This window comes from Schistocerca americana, chromosome X (genome assembly GCF_021461395.2).
Source record: "Schistocerca americana isolate TAMUIC-IGC-003095 chromosome X, iqSchAmer2.1, whole genome shotgun sequence".
Lineage (NCBI taxonomy): Eukaryota > Metazoa > Arthropoda > Insecta > Orthoptera > Acrididae > Schistocerca > Schistocerca americana.
The window spans coordinates 523,425,162-523,444,336 of record NC_060130.1 but is presented as its reverse complement, the minus strand read 5'-3'; positions in this window follow the sequence as shown (position 1 = coordinate 523,444,336).

Sequence of the window (19,175 nt, the reverse complement as noted above, 5' to 3'; positions counted from 1 at the left end):
CCCCAACGTTGTCTTCAGTTCTGGCGAGGAGCCTCCTCACGGAACTAGTTGGTCTGGACACAGTGGTAAATCGGTGTGCCCATAAAGCAAACTAATAGGGTATGTGAATTCTGCCTCCACTAGATACCCTACATCAGAATCAGCTGCCATACCCCGCATGATTTTCTTACCTAATCTACTGCATTCATATTCTGGCACTTATTGAAACTCACCAATCTGCAGTGATTGCTGTATGGCGTGCCCATATAAGTTATTTACATCCACGTACATTATGTAACTTGAATCAAGGGATGCGTTGAACCTGTCACCCATCTGCGGGTTATTTGCCTTCACACGCCTATGGACGCATTGGCAAAGTCCTCCCTGGATCCCTTGCTCAAAGAAAAGAAGAATGGCAGCATCGGTCAATAATTCAATGCTGCACTTCATTTCCTAGAGCATTGTGTCTCAAGACAACCCAGGTGCAGTGTAATAAAAGGCGGGATCCAAAGAATATGTGCTCATGCATGGACTCCAGAATTTCTCGAAAACGTCCACAAACAAGCACACGTGTGTGTCCATATAAAGCCATGCGTACTCTCCTAAAGCTGAAATATTGAATTCTCGAAAGACATTCACGGCATGTTCATACTCTGCATCCACTATAGCATCACCTGTAAGGTTGCTGGAGAATGCAGTTATGTCGGTTAGCCTGGTTTCATTGAGTTGCGCCATACTATCCACATCCTCATATGGGTAAACCCCCTCCTTATCACAAGCTGAAAGTTTTCCTCATCTTGATATGCAGCTCGAGTGATATGCACATTCCCCCCCCCCCCCCCCCCCAAGGTAGAGTTTCAACGAGTTTCTGGAGTGCCACCTACATAAAACGTAGTGATCAAGGAAGCGGAGCGTAATTCTTGGAGTCATTCGTTTGGAGAATGAAATGTGTTTCTCGACACTCTCATGCACAACAGTGACCTGATCTTTCTCCCAGCCGAAATCAGCCAAGTGCCCAACTAGACAGTGAGCGTCATACTCACTTAAATTCTGAAAGAAAACTGGTATATGTTTTGGTAGTCGGTACTTCAAATTGCACGCGTTGTGGGTGGCGCCATGGAACTTCCCCGTAGGATGACAGGAGTCCCTATGACGAGTTTACGTTTTCTGTCTAACGGTAGCCCATACATATGGCAGTCAACCACGTCATTATACAAATTTTCATTCTCCTTCGATTTTGTCATGGGAACATTGTTGCTGTAAAGCTTATCAACCTCCCGCGAAAATTTTTCGAGCTCACTGAGCAGCCAAACCGCAGGATTATCACCGACATAAGATTTGCAGTGGTTAAAACTAGAATTATATGACGATACAATTTGGTATGCTGCCACATATGGTACATGTTTTTCTGTAAAGGTGGTGTGTGAGGCTCTAGGGTCACCTTCACAGTGGGTCACGGGAGCGAGGAGGCATTCAAAGTTGGCATACACAACAAACGAGCATTGCTTCTGGTGGTGAGTATTCTTGAAGTTTATGAAATGGTTTCTCTCACTAGTCATAATAACACGTAACATGTACCAGATACTGGTAAGCGTAGTCTACAAGATGCATCACTAATGACTTGTCTGAGGAAAAATAATTCAGGCACCTCAAGCAAATATGCTTTTTATGTTCCTTTTCCGACAATTGGCTGTAAAGGAGTCGGAACATGTCTTTGATCCAAATATAGTGATAATTATCACCTTCAGAGAAGAGGAACATGTTTACATGCAGCTCACAATCACCGTCAAATTTTGAGAAATGGAGGGGCAGGTAACAGTATGCTTGTCTTGCTCATCTGACTGGCTTTTCTTGTCCAGGCCATAAACATGAACCGATATGCCAGTATTCTGCACCTTAAATTTAGGTATGTCCTATATCTTGACGGGGAATTCGATACCATCGAAGTTATAACACCCACAAATGTTATCACCTATATGGTATGTACTCGGACGCTCAGTATGATCTCTGTAATTGTAATTTCTTTCGCAAGCCAGGATTGACCATGCAAAACAAACCTGATCCTTTCTATTTTCGACATTAATACATGCTCTCTTGTTAGCTATGTCTTTATGGAGCTTGATATAGCCATACCCTCCATTTAACAGGTCACTGACATGTGTATGGATATCTTGGTGTAGTATTCGGCTGACTGCTTTAGCTGACCCTCTCACTTCCATCTCGGAAATCTGGGCCAGTATAGCACTCAAGGTGGATTTACGAAACCACTCAGCGATTGACGTGCTCCTTTTTATCATGCCATTCCCCCCCCCCCCCCCAAAGATAATGAAGAGTTGTCTTTTCAACAGCAGACTCAACTTTGGGGGAGGAGGGGGGCGGTCGGTTGTGATAATTCTATGCAAGGCACCACACTGCATTTAATGACGGGATACTGTGGATCATTGACTACCTTGTGGAGCTCCGTTTCCACAACAGGAAGGCATGCCCTTAGAAAACCAACAGGGTCGCGGTATCCTCCTGCCGGGTTCTCGATTCTCGTGAACGAGATCCACTCCTTAAAAGCGTCTGCAATCAAAGAGTATTCTAACTGTAGTATGGTATCACTGACCTGATGTCCTTCACTAAAAGGACAGGAGAGAGAACTAGCCACAGGCTCATCTATATTAGTATTAATACTATTTTGAGTCCACCCCGTTGATGATGGTGTTGGGGAGGGCAAGTCAGTATGCGGTGAGGCACACGTACCTTGCGCTTACATTGATTCCGACAAGGCTCCTATGATGATGATGATGATGATGATGATGATGATGATGATGATGATGATGGAGGAGGAGGATGTTGTGATGTTATTGGGTCAGGCTGTGGCAATGGCTCCCAATGCTGTTGTAGACCCGACCCGGTAACTTGAGGGGTGGTGGTTCGTTGCTCGGCCCACGGACTCCACAGCAGCTGTGCTGGGATGGCGGCAGAGGCTTCCCCCACAGCGAGTAGCAGCGCCCTTATAGGTGAGGCGTGCCTTACTGAGTGCCGCTTTCGTGAGGAAGACGGTTTAGCCGCCGGCGGTATGCACGCCACACCATGTTGAGGTTGCTGAGATGCGACCGCTGTAGAAGAAGAGATAAAATACATAATAGTTAAGTACATTACTTACCGCTGCAGGTGCGGTGAAAGAAACAATTCTGACGATCAAATGGTTATAAGAAGAGTAAGTAATTACCTTTTTCACTCTGGTTCCAGGCCATTAACACTTAATCGGGTGACTCCACAGCCCCCTCAAAACGGTCCTCATAATCATCAGCTAATAGGGCCAGATTAGAGTGCCTTTGTCTGTCCGCGTCTGTCTCACCTACAATAACAACAAAAACAAAAAATGGTTCAAATGGCTCTGAGCACTATGGGACTCAACATCTTAGGTCATAAGTCCCCTAGAACTTAGAACTACTTAAACCTAACTAACCTAAGGACATCACACACACCCATGCCTGAGGCAGGATTCGAACCTGCGACCGTAGCAGTCCCGCGGTTCCAGACTGCAGCGCCAGAACCGCTAGACCACCGCGGCCGGCTAACAACAAAAACAATCAATATATATCAACCGATGTGTTACTGAAAAAACTTCGTATACTACTACCACTACCACTAGGGGCACGTAATCTTTTTTTTAAACTTACAAGTATGCTGCTTGGAAATCTCATTATTTGCTGGAGGCTGTTCTTGCATCTGCTGAACAGCCTCCAGCTGCCTGTCCAACAAATCGAACTCCTCTAGAGCTGTTCCTGTAACAGGACAAGACATAATTTCGTTTATTTTGAATGTCGAGTTACACAGAAAGATCACACGAGGCTGTTCCACGTAGCGTTACTGCTGCTGCAGTAGATAGTTGTTTTCAGCCCCCAGCTCTGCCTCCAGCTCAATTTGGACTTGCTTCAAGTGAGCTAGAAGGAAAAAAAAAGAAGTATGAAATAAGAAAATTTCGAATCGCTGCTATACAAGAACAAATTACAATGAAAATTATACTCACAAGGTAATTCTGGCAGTGAATCCAACACAGGAGGCTGGGCTTGCTGAGTCTGTCGCGGTCTAGCCCCCTCCTGTCTTTCCTCACACTCCAAGACAAAATCCTGGAGTTGTACTATAACACGAAGATGGAATTAATAAGGCGAGTTTAACATACGAATATTTACACTCAAAACGGAAATTATTTACTCACTTGGTAATCCTGTCTCCAGACTCTAAGCCTCTTGCCGGTACACTCTAAGCATTGCTGCAGCTATCTATCTTCATATTGTGGAGAGAAAACAACAGGTAAATACACAGACATGATGGAACACACAACAAGGCGGACAGCAGCGGGTTGAGGACGATGAGGGTTGGTTGTGGGTTTATACACTGCTGGCCATTAAAATTGCTACACCAAGAAGAAATGCAGATGATAAACGGGTATTCATTGGACAAATATATTGTACTAGAACTGACATGTGATTACATTTTCACGCAATTTGGGTGCATAGATCCTGAGAATTCAGTACCCAGAACAACCACACCTGGACGTAATAACTGCCTTCATACGCCTGGGCATTGAGTCAAACAGAGCTTGGATGGCGTGTACAGGTACAGCTGCCCATGCAGCTTCAACACGATACCACAGTTCATCAAGAGTAGTGACTGGCGTATTGTGACTAGCCAGTTGCTCGGCCACCACTGACCAAACGTTTTCTATTGTTGAGACATCTGGAGAATGTGCTGGCCAGGGCAGCAGTCGAACATTTTCTGTATCCAGAAAGGCCCCTACAGGACCTGCAACATGCGGTCGTGCATTATCCTGCAGAAATGTAGGGTTTCGCAGGGATCGAATGAAGGGTAGAGCCACGGGTCGTAACTCATCTGAAATGTAACGTCCACTGTTCAAAGTGCCGTCAATGCGAACAAGAGGTGACCAAGACGTGTAACAAATGGCACCCCATACCATCACGCAGGGTGATACGCTAGTATGGCGATGACGAATACACACTTCCAACGTGCGTTCACCGCGATGTCGCCAAACACGGATGCGACCATCAAGATGCTGTAAACAGAACCCGGATTCATCCGAATAAATGACGTTTTGCCATTCGTGCACCCAGGTTAATCGTTGAGTACACCATCGCAGGCGTTCCTGTCTGTGATGCAGCATCAAGGGTAACCACAGCCATGGTCTCCGAGCTGATAGTCCATGCTGCTGCAAACGTCGCCGAACTGTTCGTGCAGATGGTTGTTGTCTTGCAAACGTCCCCATCTGTTGACTCAGGGATCGAGGGGTGGCTGCACGATCCGTTACAGCCATGCGGATAAGATGCGTGTGATCTCGACTGCTAGTGATACGAGGCAATTGGGATCCAGCACGGCGTTCCGTATTACCCTCCTGAACCCACCGATTCTATATTCTGCTAACAGCAATGTCGCGATACGATAAACCGCAATCGCGGTAGGTTACAATCCGACCTTTATCAAAGTCGGAAAGGTGATGGTACGCGTTTCTCCTCCTTACACGAGGCATCAGAGCAGCTTGTCACTACGCAACGCCGGCCAACTGCTGTTTGTGTATGAGAAATCGGTTGGAAACTTTCCTCATGTCAGCATGTTGTAGGTGTCGCGACCGGCGCCGACGTTGTGTGAATGCTGTGAAAAGCTAATCATTTGCATATCACAGCATCTTCTTCCTGTCTGTTAAATTTCGCGTCTGTAGCACGTCATCTTCGTGGCGTAGCAATTTTAATGACCAGTAGTGTATATAGACCGAGGCGACCAATGACAGACCTTCATTTCAATGTAAAGCCAATGAGAAGCTTTTATCGAATGTCACAATTTCTGGAAGAGCTTGATGCGACCATCGTCTACCTCTCTCTTCAAGTAACAAGAATGCTTTTATGATTAATGGTGTTTTCACGAGCATGCACAGACATGATTAAGGCTTTTAGCGGTGAGAACGTTTAACGTTTCTGAGACGTATGTTGAAAGCAAGATATTACGATTTCCAGGAAGGGTAACACATGATCCGTTGTTAGGAAAATCAGAAAAAATGTAATCGGTGTTATTCTGGGCTATTTTCGTTAATAGGTCCTGTTAGGACAAGAATTTCCATTCAGATAAGCTGAGACGTCACGAAAGCTACAACAAAAGCGACGGTTAACTGTATCTGTGACACTTCACCAATTCCGAGAAGGGGCTGATAAGTAAAGGACGGACTGTCCCGTTAGGATCGCGAGGGAGAAAGCAGTCGACGTTATTCTGGAACAGATTTCTATAGCGCGACCTGTGACATTAGTATCCACAGGTGGAGAGGTTTCACGCCACCAATGGTAAACTTGGCCGCACGTAGCGCAGAGGGAGGCTAGGTGCTTGTTTAAATAGACATGTGATGTCAGTATAACACTTGAAGAACTATAACTGTAGACACAACTTTCACCTGCCGTCGGCAGCGGCGTGACAGCGATGGCTTGCGTCCGGCTGGCCCTGCAAAGCACATGCGCGCATAGGAACAGGAAGAGGTGACGATCGGATGACTTTTCCAGCCATTTTCTTAGGTTAGTGGAGGTAGACATGGTGTGTTGCATTCTCCTGCTGAAAATTGAACCTCCCGCCATTTTCTGGGGGAGGGGGGGGGTGAGAGGGGGGAGGGGAGGGGCTTAGGTTAGTAGAAGTAGTCCAGTTGACCTACCTTCCCACCAAAATTTGAACTTCCCGCCATGACGTCATTGCGTCATTTCCATATGTATCGCCGCCATCTTGGATCAGAAAGCTTGAATATATCTCCCCAGACCTGCAATAATGTCTGGAAAATCAGTGTCTCAATTACCAAAGGCAACATGTATCCATCAGTAGAATTTTAGGTGACAGAAGAAATTAGGCAGCCATTGTTCACGGAAGAACTTTTGTAACATCCGAGCGAAATGCGGCTAGCCATTGAACTGTGGCAACTGGAAAATACCGGTAGAAGATTACCGTTTCTGTCAATAAAAATTCCTTGGCGTATCTTTAAGAAGTGATAGATGCATTGATAGTTGAGTGGAAAACAGTGTCAAACCTGATCCGTATAACGTTATGACGACTCATTTCAGAAAAACAACGCCGAATACTCCTGATGGATATCCTGTGACTTTAACCGTAGAGCACAATGGATGTTCTTAAGTGGTCCGACCGAGTGAAATTGTTCAGTAGGTAAGACAATCGGTGGCAGGCGCGTAATTGAAATCGCCATCTAGCCACGGATCCTTCAAACAGACGACAACCAATTCGCTTTCTCATCCTTATCAAGTTCGAGTTTCCATATCACCTGATAGCGACCTCGACCCCGACAAAACATTAAACCGTAACGTCCTTCTTTCCTTTTTACTGACTGGCCAATATCATCCATACCTCAGAGTTGCTTCCTCCCCCTTTCTGTTGCGTAAACAGAAGTCCTGTGCCTCAGTGACAATGAACACGACTGCCTTCTACAAGACACAAACAACAGGGAACAAATAACAAAGGCAAACACGACTACCACAAAAGCTCTAACGACAAACATAAATGAGCAAACCATCACATCAACACATTACAAGATTCGAAGAATACATAGGAATACGACAAAGGAACAATAATTGGTTACAGGGACGTTGAGGAGAATCTATGCTTAAGTAGCCTCGAAAACAAAGATGTATTTCAAACTGCCCTACGGTTAGTAACACGACTTAATCAACCAAAATGGAATAAAATATGTTACCCAACTATGGAACAGCCTGATCGCGTGATCCTACGGACAGAAAACCTTTCAATTGACAAACGAGAGACCTGTACATTCTTGAGGGTGGTATGCGCACGAAAGGGAAAGGATTTGGAGCTCAATATCGTCTACAAAGAATTAGGGAGCGCATGGGGGAGTTTATTTTGAATTTAAAGAAAGTGGACCCAAGAGCTATGCATACACAAGATATCCTCCGTCGTAGAGGTCGTACAACTCAATTGTATGATGAGTGGAATGGTTAGTACAGAGTCAAGAAAGTTTATGGAAAAAGTCCAGGTGGATCTCATTTCTTTACATTAACCATACATGCGTGACGGTAAAATAACTGGTCTTCCAACACAATATATGACAGTAACAGGAGTAAAAAACAAACATACGAATTACAGTGACAAAAATAATACACTACGAACTGAACACTTTGTAACAGCAGAAATTACACTGGGAAGATAATCATGGTTAGTCACATCATTATACACAAACTGCTCTTATGAGATGGAGCCTTTTGCTAATTAAATTAGGGAAACAGAAGGTTTCTGCAGAGGCAAAAGACTACTCACCCTCCCGGACATTTACGCACGCTCAGCACTCTGGCATTCTAATAGGACAGAAGCCAAAGGATAAGTAATAACGAGCATCATAAATGAATACAGCCTTTTTGTGCTCAACAAGGCAGGACAAGCTCCGTGGAAGTGTTGTAGGTGTCAGTAACATAGACATTTCATTAGCAAACAGAACATCTTTGCAATGCATATCACTGACTGGCCAGTACATGACAACAACACAGAGTGATCACAATGCGATAATTATGCACAGCTCCACACATAAATACAAAACACATTCACTCAAAAACATCCGCTATTGCTGCTGAGCAGAACATACTGGCAGAAACTAAAAGATACTATAGAAAAATTTCTATTGCACACCACCCGAGGAAGTAATGGTTCAAATGATTCAAATGGCTCTGAGCACTATGGGACTTAACATCTGTGGTCATCAGTCCCCTAGAACTTAGAACTACTTAAACCTAACTAACCTAAGGACATCACACATATCCATGCGCGAGGCAGGATTCGAACCTGCGACCGTAGCAGTCTTGCGGTTCCGGACTGAGCGCCTAGAACCACGAGACCACCGCGGCCGGCAGGAAGTAATGATTACAGAGCACGCATATTAATTTACCTTCTACAGAGAACTCAGATCGCTGCACTCCCACAAATGAATGACATACATAAACAAAGTATACCGTGGTCGACGTTATTAACAAAACTAAGGAAGAACTCACGAGACAAAAAACTATACCACCAACGAGCAAAGGCAACACAATAAAAAGAAGTCAGGCTGAAGCAATATCTTGAAGCCAAACGACGATAAAAAGACGGATTACAAAAAACAAGGCTGGACCGTTGGAACAGTTTTGTCAAGACCAACTTACAGAATAACATATGGGGAGAGCACTTCAAAATACAAACTGAGAGAGTAAAAACGCCAATGGTAACACCAACAATAAATCGACGGACGCAGGAGGAGCTGGCCACTGTTCGCGAACAGCTGAACGTGTTGATGGCCGCGGTCAGCCGTCTTCAGGTTGCTGCCTCGGAGTGTAGCGGCAATGGGGAGTCTGGTGCGTCGCATGGTACACCCCAGGTGTTACATGCTTTATCCACTGTCCCTGCCGTCGAGACATCTTCGCGGGTACCGGGCGCGGTTGGGCCACCCTCTCCCCAAGGGGAGTGGCGGGTTCAGCGGCGTTCGCGGCGCACGAGGCGGAGGGTCAATGTGGAGGCTGGCTGTGTGACGTCGCTCGCTCTGCCTGTGAGTAGACATGTGGCCGCTCCTTCAGCAAGGTCCGAGCAGGCACACGGGGGGAGGGGTTTACTAGTTACTGGGAGCTCCAACGTTAGGCGGGTGATGGAGCCCCTTACGGAAATAGCGGAAAGGTCGGGGAAGGAGGCCAGTGTTCACTCTGTCTGCTTGCCGGGGGGTCTCATCCGAGATGTGGAGGAGGCCCTGCCGGCGGCGATAGAGAGTACTGGGTGCACCCGACTGCAAATTGTTGCTCATGTCGGCACCAATGACTCCTGCCGTCTGGGTTCAAAGGTCATCCTCAGTTCGTACAGGCGGTTGGCGGAATTGGTGAAGGCGGAAAGCCTCGCTCGCTGAGTGGAATCTGAGCTAACTATTTGTAGTATCGTTCCCAGAACCGATCGCGGTCCTCTGTTTTGGAGCCGAATGGAAGGCTTAAACCAGAGGCTCAGACGATTCTGCAGAGATCTGGGGTGCAAATTTCTCGACCTCCGCTATCGGATGGAGAAATGTAGTGTCCCCCTGAATAGGCCAGGCGTGCACTACGCGCAGGAAGCGGCTGCAAGGGCAGCGGAGTACGTGTGGAGTGCACATGTGGGTTTTTTAGGTTAGAGCATTCCCTCCCTAGGCCCGACAAGACGCCTCCTGAGACGCGACAAGGTAGTAGTAGGCAAAACGCAACAGGGAATAACAATATTAATGTGGTAATAGTAAACTATAGAAAGATCCCAGAACTGCTCTCATTAATAAATGGTCACAATGCACGCATAGTACTACGGACAGAAAGTCGGCTGAAACCAGATGTAAACAGTAATAAGATTCTAAACTCAGTTTGGAATGTATACCGCAGTACAGGCTGGACAGTGAAGGGGGCGGCGTGTTCATAGTGATAAAAAGTGCAATAGTATCGAAGGAAATTGGCGGAGATCCGAAATGTGAAATAATTTGGGTGAAGGTCACGGTTAAAGCAGGCTCAACATGGTAATTGGATGTCTCTATAGGCCCCATGGCTCAGCAGGTGTTGTGGCAGAACCGGCCGGAGTGGCCAAGCGGCACTAGGCGCTGCAGTCTGGAAACGCGCGACCGCTACGGTCGCAGGTTCGAGTCCTGCCGCGGGCATGGATGTGTATGATATCCTTAGGTTAGGTTTAAGTAGTTCTAAGTTTTAGGGTACTGATAACCACAACAGTTAAGTCCCATAGTGCTCAGAGCCATTTGAACCATTTTTTGTTGTGGAAGAGCACCTGAAGGAAAATTTGGAAAATATTTCGAGTAGATTTCCCGACCATGTTATAGTTCTGGGTGGAGATTTTAATTTGCCGGATATAGATCGGGAGACTCAAACGCTTATAACAGGTGGCAGCGACAAAGAATCCAGTGAAATTTTTTAAGTGCATTATCTGAAAACTACCTTGAGCAGTTAAACAGAGAACCGGCTCGTGGCGATGCATATTAGACCTTCTGGTGACAAACAGACCCGAACTATTTGAAACAGTTAACGCAGAACAGGGAATCAGCGATCATAAAGCGGTTACTGCATCGATGATTTCAGCCGTAAATAGAAATATTAGAAAAAGGTAGGAAGATTTTTCGGTTTAGCAAAAGTGACAAAAATCAGATTTCAGAGTACTTGACGACTCAATACAAAAGTTTTGTCTCAAGTACAGATAGTGTTGAGGATCAGTGGACAAAGTTCAAAACCAACGTACAATATACAATAGATGAGTATGTGCCAAGCAAGATCGTAAGAGATGGAAAAGAGCCACCGTGGTACAACAACCAAGTTAGAAAACTGCTGCGGAAGCAAAGGGAACTTCACAGCAAACATAAACATAGCCAAAGCCTTACAGACAAACAAAAGTTACACAAAGCGAAATGTAGTGCGAGGAGGGCTATGCGAGAGGAGTTCAACGAATTCGAAAGTAAACTTCTATGTACTGTCTTGGCAGAAAATCCTAAGGAATTTTGGTCTTATGTCAAAGCGGTAGGTGGATCAAAACAAAATGTCCAGACACTCTGCGACCAAAATGGTACTGAAACGGAGGATGACAGACTAAAGGCCAAAATACTAAATGTGTTTTTCCAAAGCTGTTTCACAGAGGAAGAATGCACTGTAGTACCTTCTTTAGATTGTTGCACAGATGGCAAAATAGTAGATATCGAAATAGATGACAGAGGGATAGAAAAACAATTAAAATCGCTCAAAATAGGAAAGGCCGATGGACCTGATGGGAAACCAGTTCGATTTTACACAGAGTACGCGAAGAAATTTGCCCCCCTTCTTGCAGCGGTGTACCGTAGGTCTCTAAAAGACCGTAGCGTTCCAAAGTATTGGAAAACGGCACAGGTCATCCCCATTTACAAGAAGGGACGTAGAACAGATTCGCAGAACTATAGGCCTATGTCTCTAACATCGATCAGTTGTAGAATTTTGGAACACGTGTTATGTTCGAGTATAATGACTTTTCTGGAGACTAGAAATCTACTCTGTAGGAATCAGCATGGGTTTCGAAAAAGACGATAGTGTGAAACCCAGCTCTCGCTCTTCGTCCACGAGACTCAGAGGGCCATAGACACGGGTTCACAGGTAGATGCCGTGTTTCTTGACTTCCGCAAGGTGTTCAATACAGTTCCCCACAGTCGTTTAATGAACAAATTAAGAGCATATGGACTATCAGACCAATTGTGTGATTGGATTGAAGAGTTCCTAGATAACAGAACGCAGCATGTCATTCTCAATGGAGAGAAGTATTCAGAAGTGAGAGTGATTTCGGGTGTGCCGCAGGGGAGTGTCGTAGGACCGTTGCTATTCACAATATACATAAATGACCTTGTGGATAACATCGGAAGTTCACTGAGCCTTTTTGCGGATGATGCTGTAGTATATCGAGAGGTTGTAACAACGGAAAATTGTACTGAAATGCAGGAGGATCTGCTACGAATTGACGCATGGTGCAGGGAATGGCAATTGAATCTCAATGTAGACAAGTGTAATGTGCTGCGAACACATAGAAAGAAAGATCCTTTATCATTAAGCTACGATATAACAGGTCAGCAACTGGAAGCAGTTAGTTCCATAAATTATCTGGGAGTAGGCATTAGGAGTGATTTAAAATGGAATGGTCATATAAAGTTGATCGTCGGTAAAGCAGATGCTAGACTGAGATTCATTGGAAGAATCTTGAGAAAATGCAATCCGAAAACAAAGGAAGTATGCTACAGTATACTTGTTCGCCCACTGCTTGATTATTGCTCACCAGTGTGGGATCCGTACCAGATAGGGTTGATGGAAGAGATAGAGAAGATCCAACGGAGAACAGCGTTCTTCGTTACAGGATCATTTAGTAATCGCGAAAGCGTGACGGAGATGATAGATAAACACCAGTGGAAGACTCTGCAGGAGAGACGCTCAGTAGCTCGGTACGGGCTTTTGTTGAAGTTTCGAGAACATACCTTCACCATCCTATGTATATCTTGCGAAGAGACCATGAGGATAAAATAAGAGAGATTAGAGCCCACACAGAGGCATACCGACAATCTTTATTTCCACGAACAATACGAGACTGGAATAGAAGGGAGAACCGATAGAGATACTCAAAGTACCTTCCGCCACACACTGCCAGGTGGCTTGCGGAATAGGGATGTAGATGTAGATGTAGACAAAACGGTGTAATGTCGTAGGGTTGGAGATGTTCAGCGTAGTACCTGCTGAACAAGCCACTACCAGACGATGACCCTACACACGACCAACACTACCACATACACCTATCCAGACAAATGGGCATTAACTACATAAGAGGTGCATTCACTGCTCCTTTGGCTCGTGAGCAGGTTACGTTGGCAATAACGAAACTTAAACATTCAACAGCCCCTGGGCAACACAGAGTTCACTCAGAAACCTTTAAAACTGCTGCACCACTGATTGTCGCCCGTCTCACGGACTCTTTACTGCAAGAGCGAATGTCCGCCTATTGGAAGATGGTCAATGCTCTGATTACCGAAAAAATCTGAGAACAAGGACTCAGCAGACCCAAAATAATATAGCCCGATCTGTCTAATGAATATACTAGGCAAGATCGAGAAGAGGCTACAGTGTGACAGACTACAGTCACATTGACAGCTTCTGGGCCACAGTCCACATCAGTATGGCTTCAGGTCGCACAAGTCTATCGACGATGCAGTGAACAGGTCTTTACAGATAACTCAGAGCCCATAGGACAAATATGTAGTTACTGTATTAATTGATATATCTGGCGCTTTTGTTAACCTTTGGTGGCCTGCGCTATTCGCGAAGTTAAGACGAACGATAATCCCAACAGCTTTATATAACAGCTTCCCCGACTGCTGAAAAGACAGGTTGTAGAATGGCGAGTGGGCCACCGAAGAATTGTCAAGAAAATCACCAAAGGTTGCTCACAAGGGTACATATGTGGATCTGTATTCTTGGACAATGCTGTTGTGCCGCTGATATACAGCCTAGGCAGAGGTGATAGAGCAAAGGGGAAAGTAGTGTACGCATATGATTTGCTCATGGAGATATCAGGGAACTCAAGAGGACGCTTAGAACTAAAGACTACGTAGTTCCTCATAGACATCAATGAATGGTGTAACAACAATAAACTAACAATTACAGCTAATAAAAAACGGTATACTTACTATTGAAAGGCGAACATAAAAAGACCCCAGCATCAAGCTAAATAACACAAACTTGTAACACAAAAGAGTGACAAGATATCTAGGTTTACACATTGACGACAACCTGTAGTTCACTGAACACATCAGACTTACAACAGACAAAGCAGTGAAAATAATGCATCAATTAGCAAGACTAAATACAACAAAATACAGATTACTCATTGTAAGATAATATGTACGTATTACATTGCTTTGCAGTGAGCTCCTGGGCTTATAGACTGAGGCTTGCATCACATATAATCATTGTGAGACGTGGCCAAAGAAGTGTTCTGCTCAGGATGTTAGGGCCTTCGGCACAACATCGGCGGGGGCACTATTGTAATGATGGGAAATGCCCCACTGACATCACCACCTGTCAAAGAGCAGTAGCGTTCTGATTGAAGAAAGGCAGAAGAGAAAAGATATTTGGGATTATAGGGGAGGACATCGTAGACATGTGCCAACTAAATCGCTGGCGAAATGTTGCCTGGGACAGCGAATGGGATTCGACAGAAAATGGGGCATCGTGTCTACACACACCTTTTTGCCAAACATCAAGGAACGAATGAGGCTGAAACATATAGATCCCGCTCGTGGCGTGGTCAATGTCCTCCCGGGCCATGGTCCACACCCAGAGCAACTCCGTCGGTTTGGTCTCAGCCGAACATCCACGCGCACTTGCAGAGATCTAGGAACTCCTGAATATGTCGCTTTACACTGTGACAGAGGAGGTGGAGGTTATTAGAGACGGAGCACAAGCTCGTATTCTGGTAGAATGGAGAAGGAAAGCAGCAGTGCCCTTTCCAAGGAACCATCTGTATTTGCCTTATTTAGGAAAATCACAGAAAACGGAAATGTGGATAGCAGAACGCGAGTCCAGTTTGCTAACCACTGCGCCACCCCGCTCGGTCTCACAAACTCATACACATGCGATCCCGTACTGAGTATAACAGTATAGGACAAATCTACGACAACCAGACGGTTGGAGGATACTGAATGACATACCTGATAATCCGTCATATACGTTACACCAATTGTACAAGCAAGAACAAATACACACACAAATAAGAGAAAACGCACAAACGTGGTAACAGGATACTTGTAATGACGCAGACAAAGATGCAGACACAGACACAATAATAGACTCAGATGCAGAAACAGATACAAACAGTAAGATAAACATACAGACCTAGATGTAAGATAATATTAAATTAAGGAACACAGAAATGAATCAACTGTCACTTTTCTATACGCGGAAACGTCTTGTGTAATACATCCAAATTAAATGATGTATTTCTTATTAAGCTTAGGTAAAATAATACCTGTAATGAAAATTATGCAGTTAGTTATTAAACATAAGTAAGGTTTCACCTTACAGACAACGCAAACACCGTGCACAAAGCCGCGCCTAGTGGTCGTGTGGTTTGAGGCGCCATGTCACGGACTGCGCGGTCCCATCTACCGGAGGTTCGAGTCCTCCCTCGGGCATGGGTGTGTGTGTTGTTCTCAGCATAAGTTATTTTAAGTAGTGTGTAAGTCTAGGGGCCGATGACCTCAGCAGTTTGGTCCTTTAGGCATACACGCACATATACACACCACACACACACACACACACACACACACACACACACACACACACACACCCACACACACACACACACACCATGCACAAAACAGGTAGAAATAAGGAAGGAAAAAATGTACAAATTATTTACCAGTTATGCCCTTGTATGAAGCTCATGTGACCTGTAACAAATGTAGTATAAGAATAACACAGCACACGTCTGAACACATAAATTTATCAAATGAATATAAAAGATGAAACTTCCTGGCAGATTAAAACTGTGTGCCCGACCGAGACTCGAACTCCCGAGTTCGAGTCTCGGTCGGGCACACAGTTTTAATCTGCCAGGAAGTTTCATATCAGCGCACACTCCACTGCAGAGTGAAAATCTCATTCTGGAATATAAAAGATATTTTGTACGATACCTCGAATGTGATAGATTCGATGATTTTCCGAGCTCACAAACCCGAGATGGCTAGGTCGTGGGGTCTCTAATATAAATCTATGTACTTTCCTATTATCTTTTATTTCTCGTTCTTAAATGAAAGATTCTTGTTTTTTTGAAGTTTTTTCCGTGTCCATAACATGCCATAAAATTATAATATGTCGCAACCTCTTTCCAGCTTCCCAAATTTCTATCTTCTATTCATAAACCGATAATTTTAAGATTTTCAGTTTTTTAATCACTCTTAAGTCTATATGTATTTGAAGCTGCACTATTATTAATTCTTATTACAAACAATAAATATCAAACAAGTTCACATTCTGTACATGTACAGTTTCATATTCTGAAAATACGACTGTCTTAGTATCTAGGTGGCATTACATTTGTAAATGGTAGCAGCAAATAAATAAATAAATAAATAAATAAATAATAAATTGCCTTCTGCTCACTGACTACATGTACATATGACTAGTACTATGGGCGTATGTAGAAGATACGAAATATCCGTGCACACCAGTAAAGAATGGGGTATTAAGAAAAAACTTCAACTGTTACAACCACATTTTTTTTGCCATGCTTTCACTTCCTGCCCCTGTTTTCCGTACTAAGATGAGTATAATTTAAAACAAATGTCTCATTTTCTGCAGGGTCAGCTCCCAGGATATTGTAAGTTATTGTGCAAGATGTAAAACACAGAATTAAAAGTAAGCCATCTCAGTTGACTGGTACCGCAATGGGCTCTATACTGAGCTATTTATAATGCTGCGAGGCACATCTGATCATCCATGGCAAGGACATGGCTGTTTTTCGAAAGAAACAGCCATGGGATATTGACAGAAAAAGGAAGTGTGTGTGTGTGTGTGTGTGTGTGTGTGTGTGTGTGTGAGAGAGAGAGAGAGAGAGAGAGAGAGAGAGAGAGAGAGAGAGAGAGGAGGGTGGTAGAGAGGGAGGGTGGTAGAGAGAGAGGGTGGTAGAGAGAGAGAGAGAGAGAGAGAGAGAGAGAGAGGGAGGGTGGTAGAGAGGGAGGGTGGTAGAGAGAGAGAGAGAGAGAGAGAGAGAGAGAGAGAGAGAGGGAGGAGGGGGGGGGGGTGCAATACGTTCTTTTTTCTTCTCGAAATTCTATATCCAGCTAACTAGACGACGTAAAGCTTTCGGCAAATTCGCTGTAGCTGTATATAAGTTCTGTATCTTATTTCGAGAAACAACAATAATTTTGACACCCTGGAAACTGTAACTCATACTGCAAAGAATGCTTGCAGCGTGTAACTATGTAAACGTAAAAGGCGAGCAGAATTTTCCGAGCACATTATAATCTGTTTAGAGGGACTGATAAACCCAAGGCCCTACTAAGTCTGGCCAGCAACAAGTCGGTAACACGTGCGTCCTCTGTCCTACATTGCACATGTTCAACTCCAACGCACAGGGCTTTCTTGTTCCAATGTTCTAATGTGTGTGAAATCTTATGGGACTTAACTGCTAAGGTCATCAGTCCCTAAGCTTACACACTACTTAACCTAAATTATCCTAAGGACACACACACACACACACACACACACACACACACACCCACGCCCGAGGGAGGACTCGAACCTCCGCCGTGACCAGCCGCACAGATTTCTTGTTCCTTTGGTATATGTCAGAGCTTTCGTGTGTCTCCACATAGAGCAAAGGGGCTTTACATCAGATCAGTTTTGGAAGATTTTGACTACGCACGTTCCCTGGAAGTAGCCTGAGCGATTTAAATGTCAAATTCCGAATCTGGTTGGCGGGAGCAGAATCTAAAAGCAACTCGTCCCACTTACGAGACAACTACCTCTGGGTCATTCCATGTTAGATAGCCTAATTTCGGAACACTTTACTGCTCGACTATCGTGGATTTCAACGAAATTTTATATAAATGCAATTTTGTCTACTAAAGGCATGGTTGAAGATCGTGTCTGTTATACGAAGTAAATTGTTGATTGTGTACAGCAACCAAGCCCGGCTCTAAACAACAGCAGTTGCCACAGCATTTAATCCAAAACAAATCAGCCTCCTGCAGAAGCCAAACCTAAATATACCGGTATCTCACACATAGGACCAATTTGATACCAAACTGCAAACTTATTTAAAAAGAAAAATATTAATATCAGCTTTCCTACTAATAGTAAATGACAGCAAAAAATGACCAATATTGTAAATCTTACCAAGGTCCCCTACAGTAAATCAGGAATATACAAACTCCAATGTGATTCGTGACCAAAATTCTAAATTGGATAGACAGGCAGAAGTTTAGAGATTAGATACAAAGAACACCTCCATGCCTTACGGCTTGGAAACTTTAACAAATCTACATTTGCAGCCATATCGCAGAAAAAACCATTCAGTGACAAATACTGAGATAAACATGAAAATACACTACTGGCCATTAAAATTGCTACACCAAGAAGAAATGCAGATGAGAAAAGGGTATTCATTGGACAAATATATTATACTAGAACTGATATGTGATTACATTTTCACGCAATTTGGATGCATAGATCCTGTGAAATTAGTACCCAGAACAACCACCCCTGGCCATAATAACGGCTTTGATACGCCTGGGCATTGAGTCAAACAGAGCTTGGACGGCGTATACAGGTACAGCTGCCCATGCAGCTTCAACACGATACCACAGTTCATCAAGAGTAGTTACTGGCGTATTGTGACTAGCCAGTTGCTCGGCCACCATTGACCAGACGTTTTCAGTTGGTGAGAGATCTGGAGAATGTGCTGGCCAGGGCAGCAGTCGAACATTTTCTGTATCCAGAAAGGCCCGTACAGGACCTGCAACATGTGTTCGTGCATTATCCTGCTGAAATGTAGGGTCTCGCAGGGATCGAATGAAAGGTAGAGCCACGGGTCGTAACACATCTGAAATGTAACGTCCACTGTTCAAAGTGCCGTCAATGCGAACAAGAGGTGACCGA